This window comes from Bubalus kerabau, chromosome 5 (genome assembly GCF_029407905.1).
Source record: "Bubalus kerabau isolate K-KA32 ecotype Philippines breed swamp buffalo chromosome 5, PCC_UOA_SB_1v2, whole genome shotgun sequence".
NCBI lineage: Eukaryota > Metazoa > Chordata > Mammalia > Artiodactyla > Bovidae > Bubalus > Bubalus kerabau.
Window position 1 is genome coordinate 95,488,176 of NC_073628.1, and position 15,561 is coordinate 95,503,736.

The 15,561-nt window shown below is 41.3% G+C and overlaps 1 protein-coding gene across 2 annotated transcripts in view; it reads right to left on the minus strand.

Moving 5' to 3' along the window:
• Positions 1-13,910, minus strand: part of TNFSF18 (TNF superfamily member 18) — a 128,962-nt gene extending 115,052 nt beyond the window's left edge. For both annotated transcript variants that reach the window (XM_055582267.1, XM_055582264.1), the window contains exon 1: positions 13,779-13,910. The gene's annotated coding sequence lies outside the window, so the exon portion shown is untranslated. The remainder of the gene's footprint in view (positions 1-13,778) is intronic.
• Between the last annotated feature and the right edge of the window lie 1,651 nt (positions 13,911-15,561).

A 15,561-nucleotide genomic window follows, 5' to 3' on the forward strand; every position in this document is an offset into this window, starting at 1 on the left:
TGATTTTCATCAAATTTGGGAGGTTTAGGGCCATTATTTCTTCAAATATTCTTTTGGTCCCTTTATCTCATCTCTCCTTCTGAGATATTCATTTTGCATATGTTCATATACTTGATTGTGTCCCTGTGGATACAGTCTCTCTGAGGTGCTGTTTATTTCTTCTTCATTCTTTTTGTTGTTGTTCCTAAGACTGGATAATTTCAACTCACCTGTCTTCAAATTGGCTTATTCTTTCTTCAGTAAGCTCAAATTTATACTTTTTAGCACCTCTAGTAAACATTTCTTATTTGGGAATTGTACATCTCAACTCCAGAATGTCTACTGAGTTTTTTTTTTAACTCTCTATTGATATTCTCTAATTGATAAGATATCATTGTCATGCTTTAATTATTTTGTTATTTTAACATATTTATAATGATTGATTTAAAGTCATTGGCTACTAAGTCCACTAACACTTCCCCTTCAGGGACATTTTCCTTGACTTCCTTTCTTTTCCTGTATATGTGCCATATTTTACTGTTCTGTGCATGTCTCATAAATTCTGAAACTGGAGACTTTAGATAGTATATTGAATAATATAACAACTATGGTATCAGATTACCCTCCCCAAAGTTTCTTATTGTTGCTAGCATTTTGAAATATGTGGCCAATGAGTTCTCTCCTAGGCTTTTAAATTTTTGTTTTTATTTTTAATCTGGATTCCTAGGAGTCACCATTGAGTTAGCATTGTTTAGTGGCCAACCTATGATCTATCAGAGATTTTCTTAAATGCTTTGTCTACATGTCTTTCATCTTTGGCCAAAGGGATCTGTGTGTGAAGGCATGCCTTCAAAATTCAGTTTATGAAGCAGTCTTAGATTTAACTTCCTGCTTGTGCAGAATGTAAATGTAAGACAAATGTGGACTAGAATAGCGGGAGTCTTCTTCTTTCCCGGGCCAAGTCCTGCACACACATTGTCTTCTAGATTCTCAGAAGTATGGAGCTTTTTGAATTCCTTAGTTCTAGTTACCTAGCTCCAGGACTACCTGTAAGAATTCTGGTCATACACTTTTCTTGTCTCAACTGAAATCATAGCCTTAGACCAACAGCTATGATGTTGCCAGCAGATTACTAGCAAGTAACATCCTGGGAATAGAGCTTTTATTTGTTGCTGAGCTAGCTCTGAGCTAAAACAGCCCAACACCCTGGGAATGAAAATTTTCCAGGTAGCTTGGAATACAGACAAAATATTGATGGTACTATATAGATGGGTCTTTTAATCAAGTTCCAGAAATGGTCATTCCTCTCCATTGGCTGCAAGACTGCTGGCTTTTCATGACTATCCCTCTACCTGATTGGAGAGGAAAGGGGACTAGGAATAGCTCATGTTAAAATGACATAGTTACTGCTTCCTTACAGAAGTTTAGTTTTTCTCATGTGGACAATTTTCAGCTTGTTTTGTGGTTTTGGTTAATTTCTAAAGTTATGAAATGATTTTAGTTGTTTTGCCAGTATCTTCTGTTTTTGTGAGTAGAGAGTTTCACCAACTATCTCACTCTGCCATTCCATAACGCTTTTCTATTTTGTTACTTTTTTATCCTGGTTATGCCCTTGTATTTAGAATCATATGTGAGAGTGTTAAAACAGTGTCCCCTTGTGCTTTATTAAGAGACAGACCTGGCCAACTCAGAGTTGAGTTTCTTTTCAAACTATAGTGTCTCCCATATATGGAAGACATATTCTTCTTCTATTAAGAAAGAAGAAGAAGGATATTATATAAGAGAAATCTGTGCCAGGAAGAAATAGATCAATTGCCCCTTCTGTCCTGGTAGATGATGGGAAAGAAAAGTGAGCTGACTAAGTACTACGGAAAGATCTTTCATTTCTTCATTTCTCCCACTCAAGATAAACCCCAAGGAAAGGGCCCAGTAGAAAGATCCAGATGCATATGCCTGAAGATCCTGGTGAAGAGTGCCCAGAAAGATTGTCTTAAAGAATCTTTCCTTTTTCCCCCAAGGCCTGTACTTGGTACTCAAACATGTGACTTGATGCTGCTGCTGGTGCTAAGTCGCTTCAGTCGTGTCCAACTCTGTGAAACCCCATAGATGGCAGCCCACCAGGTTCCCCCATCCCTGAGATTCTCCAGGCAAGAACACTGGAGTGAGTTGCCATTTCCTTCTCCAATGCATGAAAGTGAAAAAATAAAGTGAAGTCACTTAGTCGTGTCCGACTCCTAGCAACCCCATGGACTGCAGCCCACCAGACCCCTCCGTCCATGGGATTTCCAGGCAAGAGTACTGGAGTGGGTTGCCATTGCCTTCTCCTGTGACTTAATATTAAGGTACTAATTGGAGCAGCATATTGGCTAAGACCCAGGGTCTGATTGAAGTGATTGCCACATCCAAAATATCATATAAATGCCCTAGACTGTGTATTCTAGTCACAGATGCTTGCATATCCTCCAAAAGGTCAGACATAACAAGTTATACCTGAAAGACTGAGTGACTGCCCCATGACAGGAGCCAGAAGAGATCAGTAAGATGCTACGGAATTCTATATGATTTCCAGTCATTTGTCTTCTGTGTTGCCCTGAGGTTGCCCTTGCTGGGGGGACAGTGGGGAAGGAAGGGAGGCAGGAGTAGAGATGGGGAGAGGAAATTTGAAAAGTATTTATCCAAAAGAGACTCAGTCATTGAAAACACACTGTTCAAACTAGTATAGCCTATGATGCAAGAAATAGGAAGCTGAAAGCCTTCCCCTCCTGATGGGATGTGAGGAGACTATAAAGATCAGTCATGGATTAGAAAATAAAGAAGCTAAGTTTCTTTATACATCTAAGTACTAGTACAAGATCACTTGTGATCCGATTGCATCATCTTACTTTTTCTCAGTCACACAGAAATATGAGACTCTCCCTTATAGTTGAACACAGTTCAGCTATTCCCTCCTGTTCTCCTCTTCTTTCTCTTTTCCTCTCTGGTACACCCAATAGAAGTGCTAGGCCTATGGTCAACTTGACAGAAGCAGATTTCTGTGCTTATTCTCACCACCAGGAAGCTCCATGTAAGGTCATATGACCATTAAGATGGAGAACTCCAATGCTTAGGTTCCTCTACCTTGAATGCCTTCTACCTCTTCCCCTTCTCCATATGACTGACTACCTGTCCTGAATAAATCAGCTTGAACATCTGTCTCCTACTCTCCCTCCTAAGTCACACAGCAGTTCTCTGGGCTCCCACAGCATCCTATCCATCTCCATCTCCCTCCTGCCAACAATATTGCATGTGTTCACTTACTTTTCTCCTTTCCCTACTGGACTATGAGCTCCTGAATGCCTGTTCTGTGTTTTTATTTGCCTGTTCTCAGAATCTAATCTAGTCACGGGAAAACAGAAGATATTAACTCTGGCATTGAGTGTTTATTACTTTTGATTTTCTGTCTCAAATTTTACTACTCTGTACTTTTTATTCAAATTATTAAACACCTACGATAGGTCTACTGCTGCTAAGTCACTTCAATCATGTCTGACTGTGCGACCCCATAGACAGCAGCCCACCAGGCTCTCCCATCCTTGAGATTCTCCAGGCAAGAACACTGGAGTGGGTTGCCATTTCCTTCTCCAATGCATGAAAGTGAAATGTGAAAGTGAAGTCACTAGGACTAAATAAAACCCAACCCTTAAAGCTGAGGTGCTTATAATTCTGTGTGGCAGATAAATACAGTGAAATACAATGTGTTGAGTATTTTAAGGGAAAAAAATTATTGTCGGACAGAATAAACGAAGCCCTTAGATTTCTATATGAAGCCTACCTTGATCTCTCTAATTTTCATGAGAGAGCAAGGTAGATTTCATATAGAAGAATATGTTTTATTTGCATCTTAAAGAATGAGTCAAATCCTGTAAGAAAATTATAGGTGACAATGGCAGGGGTAGGAGGGTGATGGTCACTGACAGTATGTGCAAAGCAAGGAAAGATAACGCAAGTTCCTATGTTTAACATTTATTGTTCCATCTAAAAGTAGAAAAGATGGATATAGATTGACTAAAAGTGTTAACTATATTTACTGAGTGGAATGTGGGAGATATCTGAATTACAACCCTATGTTCTAGACCTGAGCTTTCAGCACCAACTTAATTTCTAAGTAAAACCACAATTAATCACTGCATTTAGATTGGCAATGGTTTTCATTTATCCATGCCATCATAAAGTAGGAAAGGATTTTCAGTGAAATGTCTTCTAGTTTTCCTGGCAATGTGGAATCTTCCTGGAATATCCATGTCAGGAATTCAACTGATAGTCTGGTTCATATTCTAGTGATGTTTCCTCTCAAGTAAAATGCTAAAGAGGACAGGTACTGCTTGATCCTAAAGGTCTTCTTTACTCAAAACCTTAATCTGTATGAAGAATATATCAGAAGAATATTGGATTTCCTAACACTTTCTCTGGTTTGAGGAAATGAATAATAAGGCATAGAGAAATTATAATTTTCAGTGTGTGAAACTCTTGAAGACTTACGTACACTACATCAGAACAATATCATGCTTTCTTCCTGTCTTTGGCTCTTTATCAGGTTGAGTAAATCTCTCTTACAGGCTTTGATATCTGTTAATAAATATTCATTAAGCATCTATAATGAGATCTTAACTATAAATTTAGAACATAGACAATAGCAATAGAGAGTTAGACATCAAAAAGTACCTGAACAGATAATGATATCTACAGTGAAAGCAAAATGATACAAACACTACAAGAAAAACACCATAAATGTAACTTCACAAAATACATAATAGTTTATTTGAGATGCTTTAGGTGACTAGAGGGCTTCCCTTGTGGCTCAGATACTTTGGCCACTGGATGCGAAGAACTGACTCATTGGAAAAGGCCCTGATGCTGGGAAAGATTGAAGGCAGGAGGAGAAGGGGATGAGAGAGGATGAGATGGTTAGATGGCATCACCTACGCGATGGACATGAGTTTGAGTAGGCTCTGGAAGTTGGTGATGGTCAGGGAAGCCTGGAGTGCTATAGTCCATGGGGTCACAAAGATTCAGACACGACTGAGTGACTGAAATGAACTGAGGTGCTGCTGCTGCTAAGTCACTTCAGTCGTTTCCAACTCTGTGTGACCCCATAGATGGCAGCCCACCAGGTTCCCATGTCCCTGGGATTCTCCAGGCAAGAACACTGGAGTGGGTTGCCATTTCCTTCTCCAATGCATGAAAGTGAAATCACTCAGTTGTGTCCGACTCTTCACGACCCTATGAACTGCAGCCTACCAGGCTCCTCCGTCCATGGGATTTTCCAGGCAAGAGTACTGGAGTGGGGTACTATTGCCTCCTCCGAAACTGAGGTGACTAAATGCCAAATGAATGCTAATACAATAGGTGCCTTAAAGATCAGAGACAAAGGAAGTTCTCAGAGGTCTATATGAGGTCAGGGGAATATCCCAGAAGTGAGGTGGGGTGTGGAGATTACGGCTTGAGCTGAGAACAGGTGAATAGGTGGGGTGAGTGGTTATCTTTGGGGAGAGAAAATGGATCGTGATTAGGAAAGGGTGTGAAAAGGACTTCTGGTGAGCCAGCAAAGTTCTAGTTTTTTAATTAAGTGGTAAATTACATGGGTTTTCATTTGTTTTATGAAGTTTTCTGTATGTGTTAAGTACCATAATAATATAGTTTAGAGAAGAGACTGATGTATGGGAAAGGCTCTACTAATTAAAAATCAAGTGCTCCCAAAGCCTCCACCATGATACTGGGAGGTCAAAGATGAGTAAGACCTAGTCATGATTCTCAGGAAGCTCCCACCCCATCCCAGGAAGGAACAGTGGTGACTGGAGACGAGTCTAGAAAGGTAGTTTGGAACAAATTCGTGGGCACTTTGTACAATGCTAAGGCACTTCAACTTTCTCCAATAAGTAACAAAGAACCAACAAATAGTTTAAAGCAGATTTATGTGATGAGATTTTCATTTTAGAAAGCAAATTCTGGTCATATCATAACATATGGGTTGGGGAAATGAGGTAAAACTCAGAGCCAGTATCTCTGATAAAGCCTTATATTGTTTTAACTTTCTCAGGTACATGTTCTCCTTCCCTAAGAGCTTTGAACTTGTGAATAGTTGTGACACAATCTTATGTTTTCCAGAATAGTATATATAATCCTTGCCAGTAAACACAATAAATACAATTCAGCTGCTTTAACCCTTTCTGTTAGAGGAGAAAGATAGAAGTATTAGTTGAATAAATAATGGACCAATGAATTATCTTGATATCTTGAGCCTCCTAAAACCTACTGAAAGTGTAAAAGTGTTAGATGCTCAGTCATCTCTGACTCTTTGTGACCCCCATGGGCTGTAGCCCACCAGGCTCCTCTGTCCATGGAATTCTCCAGGCAAGAATACTGAAGTAGATAGCCATTCCGTTCTCCAGGTGATCTTGACCAAAGATTGAACCCAGGTCTCCCACATTGCAGGCAGATTCTTTATCATCTGATCCATCAGGGAAGCCCAAATTGAGTTGTATCCAATTTTATCAACATCATCCAGCCAACCCCTAAATTTTAAATTTTATCCTGATTGCACTTATCCCATCTCTATCTCCTTAAATCCCCTTCACCACACCAGGAAAATTTAAAGAGATACTTATAGCAAATAAGCCCCCAACTGGTATGTTGTTGTTCAGTCACTAAGTTGTGTTTGACTCTTTGCTCCTCTGTCTGTGGAATTCCAAAGCAAGAATACTGGAGTGGGTAGCCATTCCCTTCTCCAGGGGATCATCCTGACCCAGGGATCGAACCCAAGTCTCCTGCATGGCAGGCAGATTCTTTGCCGTCTGAGCCACCAGGGAAGCCCCCTACTTGGTATATATCTCTATAAAAATTTTTATCATATGTATTAATCTATTTAAATATACACATATTTAATACATTTAAAATATATTTATACTTACAAATATATTTAAACATAAGTTTAAAGGAGCCTATAGCTCTAAGATTTTCTTGTAAGCATCTGTGGGTGATTGTTTACAAGCTTGCATTTAAGAGTCACTGCCCAAAATCAAGATTTCAGGAAACATTGATGGGGAAAAAATAAGGTCAAAGGACCCACAATCATACCACTGGTGTCAACAGTTCCTCAACTTAATAACACTTGCATCATGTCTGCAGGAGAATTTAAGAATATGAGCTATTTTTAGAATTTTGTTTCTCATGTTCTGACAAAAACCCTTCCCTTTTCTCTCTGTCTCTCTTTTTTTTTCCAAGTCAATGGTTTTGAGTGGAAAACACCCTAGAGCAGTAAGAGGAGGAAGGAAGCTCCAGACACTCTCAGTGATGAGAACAGGAGTTCCAGTTTTTACAGGAATCTTGTGTGGCTCTGTGCATGTGTATGCATGTGTTTTTTGACGATGGAATAGAAAACAGAGAGGGTGGAGTGCAGAGGGCTTTATCCTTCTCTTTTAATTCTCAACACACCCAGGAGAGGGGAAAACTTCAGGAAGGACATAAGAAAACATGGGAGGTCAGATACAAGCTGAGGCCCAATACGAAAATCTATATAAGACCCCCTGGCCTTAAACCAACAAGAAAGTAAAGGTCAGCCAGTGGTCAGGTTTGAAAGTCTCTATTCACCTCAGACAGTGGACTTTATGCTGGAAATCACCAGGCCTTTATTCAGAAAGAAGAGAAGGATAGCCTATGGGGAGAAAATCTTTGTAAGCAGATGTCTACTCCTAATAGTCTCAAGTCCAGATGTGAAAACACAAGTTAAGACTCACGAACCACATTCTACATACTTGAGAGTTCAAAGTAGAGGCTTTTACATTAACTATGTTTTATCATCTTATGAGGATTAGAATAGTTTGGAAAACCAGTTCAAAATTCAGATTTTCAGATTCTGCTCAATTTCACTCTTGACAGAGCTGGTCCCTGGACCACAGTCAGCTTCCCCATTCCACCTCTGGTTCTGTTCCACAATGTGATGAGCCATGAGCACATGTGAGGACTCCAGCCTGCCTACCCAGCTCTCTCTGTACCCACTACGAATAACGATTCTCTGCCTAGCCCTTGGGCCTAGGCTTTAGTCATCCCTCGGGTGAATTTTATAGAGAGAAAAAGGGAGGAAGAGGATGAGCCACAGCACAAGGTACTGTGCCTGTGAAGAGAAGTGTCAGGGGAGAATGAGTGCCCAAGGGAAACTATGTTTTAATTAAATTTAGGGTGAGAATACTTTCTTTGATTCAGCCTTGGATTTTACACATGACCAGATGAAACAAGAGGATGAAACAAGAGGAAGTCCAGGATAAACAATTGTTTTTAGTAAGGATGAGTCAAGCTCCGTGAGAGTTGAAAGAACTTTACTATGGAAACTCAGAACACTGAATTGTGGTCCCACATCTATCACTCATCACAGGTCCATCCCCCAGATTTGTGGGGTCATGGGAAAGAGTAAAAATGATGATCCTCACACTACACATCTAGTTATGTGAAACTTAAACTCAAGTAACAATTTAACTGTTAAATATGTCCTATCCTATCAGTCTGACAAGTATACCTTCATAATTATCTGGAAGGCCAGGCACAAATTCAGAATTCTTGGCCTCTTCAAATTTGGTATAGAAAATAATGGTGCCCAGAGCCGCCCCTTGTCCTGTACCCTTACCCTTGCTCTTTCACTCCTAGACTCCTTCCTACACATTGAGGGATCTCACACACGTGTATTGACACCTTAAATTACACATCTGAGATATGTCCACACATCCCCCCGCAACACTCCCTACCTGTTCCCATCCTTGATGCAAACTGCTGCCCTGATCACTCAGAGACCTAAAAAAGGCACACCACCAGCATGGTTCACTCACTGGAGGACTAGTCCAGGGAAAAGCCCAGGCAAGTAAGCCTGGAAGCAGGTATAGTGCACAGGCTCTAGGTAGACATATCCACTTGGCCTTGCCAGCTCCTCACCAGGAAAGGGTGCAGCCAAGGAAAGGCTAGCACGTGGCCCCTGACCTGTACAGTACTACTACACATGTACCTGGCTCCCAGGAACAACCTACCCTCTGTGGCCGGTGTCAGGCATCTGAACTATATCATTGACCCCAAGGAGCAGCATCTGAATGAAATGTTGCTTTTTGACCCACTATTATTCAGGCTTCATGACCTTCTTATACCCTGAAAATTCATCTAGTGGGACAGGAAACTGAACGCTGTAAAGCTTGACCAATTCAGACTATCTGCTGAGGCAACAGCCATCAGCTATTGAGAAGACATGTTCATCTAAATCTCAGGGCTGTAGCTCTTTATCTTGGGACAAGAGGTTATAGCTGTGGCATTTAATAGCAAATAGTGAAAATGAAAGAAATTTTTCCAGCTTCTATTAATAAAAAACAAATTTTGTATTGGGATAAGGATAGATGAATGGCACATAATAGAGAGCCCAGAAGTAGACCCACATGATACAGCCATCTGACCTCTGACAAAGGCAAAAGTGGTACAATGGAATAAAGATGGTACATTCAACAAATGGTGAGGAAACAACTGGACGTCCACATGCCTCCACCCCCAAAAAAATACAATATAAACGCAGACATTACACTCTTCACAAAAATTAACTAAAAGTGGACCACAGATCTAAATGTTAAAGGAACAACTGTTAAACTCCTAGAAGATAACAGAAAACACAGGAGAAATGACCTCAGATTTGGTGATGACTTTTTAGGTACCACACCAAAGGCATGATCCAGGAAAGAACTGAAAAACTGGACTTCATTAAAACCAGAATTTTCTGCTTTGTGAAAAATACTGTCAAGATAATGAAAAGATAGATCACAGACTGGGGAAAAAAATATTTGCAAAAGTTACGTCTGACAAAGGACTATTATCTGAAATATACGAAGAACTCAAAATTTAACAATAAGAAAACAAACCCAATTTAAAACTAGGCCATTTAACAGATACCTCAATGGCAACCCACTCCAGTATCCTTGCCTGGAAAATCTGATGGACGGAGAAGCCTGGTAGGCTACAGTCCATGGGGTCGCAAAGAGTCGGACACAACTGAGCAACTTCATTTCACTTCAACAGATACCTCACCAAATAAGATATGCAGATGGCAAATAGGTACATGGAAAAATGTTTCATATTACATCAGGAAAACACAATTTTTTTAAATAAGTATGACACACCTATGAGAAATGACCAAAATTCAGAAAAACTGACATCAAATGTTCATGAGGATGTGAAGAAACAGGAACTCTCATTTACTGTGGCTGGAAATACAAAATGGTACAGCCATTTTGACATACAATTTGGCAGTTTCTTACAAAATTAAACATACTCTTGCCATCAGTTCTGTTTAGTTTAGTCACTCAGTCGTGTCCAACTCTATGTCACTGCAGCACACCAGGCCTCCCTGTCCATCACAAACCCCCAGAGTTTACTCAGACTCACATCCATTGAGTCAGTGATGCCATCCAACAATCTCATCCTCCGCTTTCCCTTTCTCCTCCCACCTTCAATCTTTCCCAGCATCAGGATCTTTTCAAATGAGTCAGTTCTTTACATCAGGTGGTCAAAGTGTTGGAGTTTCAGCTTCAGTATCAGTCCTTCCAATGAATATTCAGGACTGATTTCCTTTAGGATTGACTGGTTGGATCTCCTTGCTGTTCAAGGCAATTGCACTCCTTGGTATTTTCTTGCCAAAACTGAAAAGTTATATCCATACAAAAACCTACACATGCATGCCTATAGTAGCTTTGTTCATGACTGCCAAAATGTGGAAGTAACCAAGATATCTTTCAGGAAGATGATGAATAAATAAACTGTAGTACATTCAGACAATGGAATATTATTCAACACTAAAAGACATGAGGTATCACTCCATGAAAAGACATGGAGGAAACTTAAATGCACATTACTAAGTCAGATAAGCAATCTTAAAAAGTTACATAATGTATGGTCTCAACATTTTGGAAAAATCAAAACTAAAGAGATAATCACCCCGAAATCATAGTATACATAAGATTGGGCTTCCCTTGTAGCTCAGCTGGTAAAGAATCCACCTGCAATGTGGGAGACCTGGGTTTGATCTCTGGGTTGGGAAGATCCCCTGGAGAAGGGAAAGGCTACCCACTCCAGTATTCTGGCCTAGAGAATTCCATGGACCATATAGTCCATAGGGTCACAAAGAGTCGGACACGACTAACAGACTTTCACTTCACTTCACTTCATAGAGATAACAAACAGGTCAGTGGTTTCCAGGGGTTAGTGGGGAACAAAGGATTTTAGGACAATGAAGCTACTTTGTGTCTCTATTTTTTTTTTTTTTTTTGGTCATGTCACATGGCATGCAGAATCTTGGCTCCCCAATCAGGGACTAAACCATGCCCCCTGTAGTAGAAGCATAGAGTCTTAATCACTGGATCTCCAGGGAAGTCCTGAAACTACTCTGTACACTTCAGTTATTACAAAGGATTCATAAAATATACAACACCAAGAGCAAGCTCTTATGTATACTATGATTTTGAGGTGATTATGATATTTCAGTGTAAGTTCATCAGTTATAACAAATGTATCACTCTGGTGAGGGTTGTTAATAATGGTTGACACTATGCATATGTAGGGGTAGAGAGAATATAGGAATATATAGAAATCTCCTTCCAAGTATGCTGTGAACAGAAGACTGCTCTAAAAAGTAGTCTATAATTTAAAAGTATCTAGACAAAAGGGAAGCCAAAAAAATTTTTTTGATCTGCCATGCTAGAAAAAGATTGAATTGTCCTTCTATTCTCTCTATAGAGAGTATTATCAATAATACTTAGCAGAAAGAGATGATAGAGTATGCATCTCATGTAGAGATACTAATGGAGGAATGTAAGACAGACACTGTTTCAATCTCATGTTTAAAGAGATATTGCTATATACTGATTTGTGTCCCCTCAAAATTCACATGCTGAAATCTTAAGCTTGGATGTGATGGTATTAGGAGGTGGGGCCTTTGGGAGATGATTAGGTTGTGAGGGTGGAGCCCTCATGAATAGGATTGGTGCACTAATAAAAGAGAACCCCCCCACCAAAGAATTCCCTTGGGCTTCCCAAGTGGCACTAGTGATAAAGAACCTGCCTGCCAATGCAGAAGACAAAAGAGACATGGGTTTGATCCCTGGGTCAGGAGGATCCCTTGGAGAAGGGTATGGCAACCCACTCCAGTATTCTTGCCTGGAGAATCCCATGGACAGAGGAGCCTGGAGGGCTACAGTCCATGGGGTCACAAAGAGTCTGACATGACTGAAGCGATTTAGCACACACAAGAGTTCCCTCACCCCTTCTACTATGTGAAGACACAGAAAAGACAGCTGTCTGTGAACCAGAAATCCATACCAAACACGAAATCTGCCAGTGCCACAATCTTGAACTCCCCAGCCTCCAGAACTGTGAGATATAAATGTCTGTCGTTTATAATCCTCGCAGTTTATGGTTTTCTGTTATAGGAGTCTGAACAGACTAAGGAAGAAATCTTAGTAAGATTTCTTAGGAATAAAAAAATAAAAATAAAACACCCACTCCTACCAGTTTCTGTATGCTGCTGCTACTGCTGCTAAGTCACTTCAGTCATGTCCGACTCTGTGCCACCCCACAGACGGCAGCCCACCAGGCTCCCCCATCCCAGGCAAGAACACTGAAGTGGGTTGCCATTTCCTTCTCCAATGCATGAAAGTGAAAAGTGAAAGTGAAGTCGCTCAGTCATGTCCGACTCTTAGCGACCCCATGGACTGCAGCCTACCAGGCACCTCTGTCCATGGGATTTTCCAGGCAAAAGAACTGGAGTGGGTTGCCATTGCCTTCTCCTAGTTTCTGTATAATAACTGTTAATGGTTTTTAAGTGTTCCCTATTTGAACTGTGGTGTTGGAGAAGACTCTTGAGAGTCCCTTGGACTGCAAGGAGATCCAACCAGTCCATTCTGAAGGAGATCAGCCCTGGAATTTCTTTGGAAGGAATGATGCTAAAGCTGAAACTCCAGGACTTTGGCCACCTCATGAGAAGAGCTGACTCATTGGAAAAGACTCTGATGCTGGGAGGGATTGGGGGCAGGAGGAGAAGGGGACGACAGAGGATGAGATGGCTAGATGGCATCACTGACTCGATGGACGTGAGTCTGAGTGAACTCTGGGAGTTGGTGATGGACAGGGAGGCCTGGTGTGCTGCGATTCATGGGGTCGCAAAGAGTCAGACACGACTGAGCGACTAATCTGATCTGATCTGATATTCCAGATATTAGCGTACTTGCTCTATAAATTACCTCATGCAATCTTCTTGATCCCCATTTCAGAGATGGGGCAGGAAGTGGTTAAAGAATGTACCAGAAGGCACAAAGGTAGTACTTGATGGTACCAGGACTTGAACCCAGCTGCCTGGTTCTTTAGGACACAGTCTTAAGCACTGGGCCGCTCTGTCTTCCTGGGTCCTCACTGGGCATGGAAAGAAAAGGCTGTATCCTAAGCCTATCTTCTAGTCCTGCAATTCTGGGCTGATGTCTTTAACCTTTGTCCTCATTTATAAAGTAGAGGAAAGAGTACCACTCCTAGGGCTGTTCTAAGAACTGGAGGAAATAAAATAAGAAAAGTCCCCAGCACAGTGACAGCATTGCTAGGTATCCAGTAAGTGCTCGTTTCCTCTCTTCCCTCTTTCCTTCTGTTGGGCTACACTCCTCAGGCCTATAAAGCTGGTACCTGCCAAACTTTAAAACTACAGAAAACCTAGAGACAACAACAGAGACATCAACGGTTTCATGGATGGCAGAACTTACACATTTGAAGCAAAACCTTGGAGCAACCTCCCCTAGTGACCAGCAGGACATGGCAGCAGGCTTCCCTCCTTAGAAGAAGGGGAGACTGCCAGTTATAGTGGAATTGAGGTCAGGTTGGCTCATCAGTTACCAGGGAAACTAGCAGAGGAGCAGGCCCCTCACTTACCCCTTTGATAAGAACAATTATCAGCTGGGGTCTGAGGTAAGCATGTATCAATAGCAAGGTCAGTCATGTGAGTCGGATGTAAGTGAAGCAGGACTAGTCTGTGGGGGATGTACAGAGAGCAAGAAAGCAACCATCTTGAGTGGCCTGAACATACACCTTCCTTCCTTCTTTCTTTGGCTATTTGGCTATTTTCTTTGACTGCTTTCTTTTAGCTCCCTGAATGTGCAAATCACGGAAATAATATTGACTTTCCTTTTGGCATTTTTACCAACCAAACATGTCTTTCTACCTGTCTTATCTTGTTTCTACTGTGATCATTTGGAGGTGAACATGGATGGGTTATTTTATTAGCTTTTGTAATTAATAGGTGACCAAAGATTTTTTTTCCAAGAGGGAAGAGAAGGCAGGATGTGATTTATAAGTTAAGGAAAGGAAAGTATGAGGCCCCATGGTCCATCATAACTCTGTCATCACTACTGGAAATGATCTTGCAAAGTGCGTGTCCTTTTCACCAAAGTCAGCAGTTCTGTTTTGACACAGAAGGACAGAGTAAGCCCCTGAGGAAGTCTGTTCTTCAGTTCCTGCACAAGCAGTTTAAGGGCTGGCATTTGTTTAGTCTGGGCTGTCTACTTTCTGTAACTATGAGCCTCTTGTGAGCGGCAGCATCCCTACTTTCCAGGTGGGTCACAAATCAGGCGTGTGAAATAAAGGTGACGGCACAGATCCAGAGGATCAATTTTCTTCCCTGAGGATAAAAAGCGATTTTATCCTTTGCTTAAGATGGTTAAAAAAAATAAATCTTCCATAGAGTAGGGGGTGAAAATCTACTCCTTAAAGCCAGAGGAGCAGAGTGATGGCAAACATGGATTCATCCCCTGCAGCTGTGTCTCCATTCAGTGGGTGGATTCAAGAAAGCAAAAGTCTGAGTGCTTACTCCTCCCCTGGACAAGGATGCCACTTTTTTCTTTCCGAAAGGAAAGATGGTTCCACCCACCAGAGATTCCCTGTGGGCTGGCCCAAGCTATTTGCATCACAGCTGCTCTGTCTCAGCCCCAGTTGCATCATTGAAGCAGAAGCCCCGGAGGGATCTTATCGCTGCCAGTTTCTCTAAGTTGTTATTATTTCAAAAAGTGAAACCAAATATCTGCTTCCTTCACTTAGCACATTCTAGAGGAGCTGCAGCTACTTGCTAGAAGAACCAGGGTGAGGCAGGAGCCTCAGGCTCAGAGCATGGCCAGACTCCTCCATTCATGCTTCAGAGCTCAGTCCTATCTCAAACTTTCATTTACCTGCCTCTATCGCCTCCATTACCAGGTTCTTCAGATGTCCCATGAGGTCCTGCCTCCTTAATACCTGACTAAGGAGATTGAGTCTTGTTCCTGGAGAGATTGAGGGGCTGGAAGTAGACCCCAGGGTTTTGGTGTCAGGGTGATTCCAGCACCTTGAGGACTTGGAATAATGATCCTTGAAATCATGCAAAATAGGCCAGTGGAACACTGACTTGAGCCTAATTAAAGGCAAGAGACTTCCAGAAAAAACATCTATTTCTGCTTTATTGACTATGCCAAAGCCTTTGACTGTGTGGATCACAATAAACTGTGGAAAATTCTGAAAGAG